Source organism: Triticum dicoccoides, chromosome 7B, assembly GCF_002162155.2.
Source record: "Triticum dicoccoides isolate Atlit2015 ecotype Zavitan chromosome 7B, WEW_v2.0, whole genome shotgun sequence".
NCBI classification, from domain to species: Eukaryota; Viridiplantae; Streptophyta; class Magnoliopsida; order Poales; family Poaceae; genus Triticum; species Triticum dicoccoides.
In genome coordinates, this window is record NC_041393.1 from 293,604,731 (window position 1) to 293,606,273 (window position 1,543).

Here is a 1,543-nt window from a genome sequence, read left to right on the forward strand (position 1 = left end):
GTTTTCTACGTTATATCCTATCATGGATATCATGCCCCGCTTGTCCTAGGGAAGGATATACCCCTGTAATATGTGTGTATACACATTTTCCTCCCCATTGTTTTGATTAAACCTGGAAATCACCTTTCCTTTCCATTGGTTTATTTAAACCCTTTCTATGATCTATATGATATAAACAATAATAATTCCCTACTTGTGCAAACACCTTGGTGTACAACTCGGTCAGTAAGACCCTGTTACTTTTGTTGATGACATTTCGGTAACCACCGATGGACGAGAACTTTACCTATTGGTCCGCCTCGTTCAACGAGCAGGAAAATGGTTCTCTTCGTCCCTCGCCCCTGGTACCGACATTGTGCCGACATAACTGATAGGCTACCCTCTGACATGCCTTGCTATTGTGACCGTGCGAGATGTCACCGCTCCTATTTTTAACCCACATGGTGGGCCCATAACCCACAGTTCCACAGGATCGAAACCTGACTCTCCTGTACACCCCCTGTTCCCAAAGTTATTCCTCACGCGTGGCCTCGTGTGTAATTCACGAGCCACCTTCTGATGAGATCATCAATTTGGTATCAGACGCAATACTTATTCCCATTGCTCTGAACCCCTTTCACACTTCGCTTCAGGCAACGAACGATTGCCTATGCGCTTGAAACTTCTATTTTGCACCTTCTTGCTTTGCTCTCGATATTGTCTTAAATTTCAATTCGAGAGTTACTTCCCGCCACCTTCCTCGTTGTTGTCTACCAGATAATCTACCCTGCAGAGATCCATTCTTCGGTATACCCCCTTAATCTTTCGTTAGTACGATGAAATTTCCGAAGAAAGGATGATGACTTCGTCATGATGACCTGAAGCAGAGAAAGGAAGACATCAATATAATGGGTCGACCTCTTCGAGAAGAGCAACCAAGACTGAGAAGATTCGTTAGAATTTCGTAACCAAATCCCTTCCCCCTTACTCCCGCTCCTAAATCTCGGGACGAGATTTCTTGTAGTGGAGGGGAATTGTGACGCCCGGGTAATTAAGCTACAGTGACCCTCTGCTAATGGTGCCACGTCACCTCGTTTATAGTTGCTAATCTCGAGTTAGTTCGAAACCAATTCAAATTCAAATTAAAAAAAACTAGGCAAACAATAAAAGCTTTCAAATATTAAAACTAAAATGTTCGGAGTGAACCAAATATTGCATAGATAATTATGGGGGAAAAACCACACATGCATAAAATGTTTAAATAATATGAGATGGGTAAAACAGCAGCAAAACAATTATTTTAAATGCTTTTAAATACTAAACAAATGTTAATCTAGTTTATATAATCACCAAACTTTTTAGAGTAGGTGGCCTATGTTGTTATGCTAATTTAGGAGTAGGAGTTATATTTTTGTAAAGCTGTTTCGCTAACTAAAATAAATAAAATAGAAAAGGGAAAAATAATAAAAACAGAAGAAAACAAAAGAAATTAAAAGCCCCCGCCCTCACTGGGCCTCGGCCCAGCTGGCCATCCAACTGGGCCGACCCACCTAGCCCAGCCGGC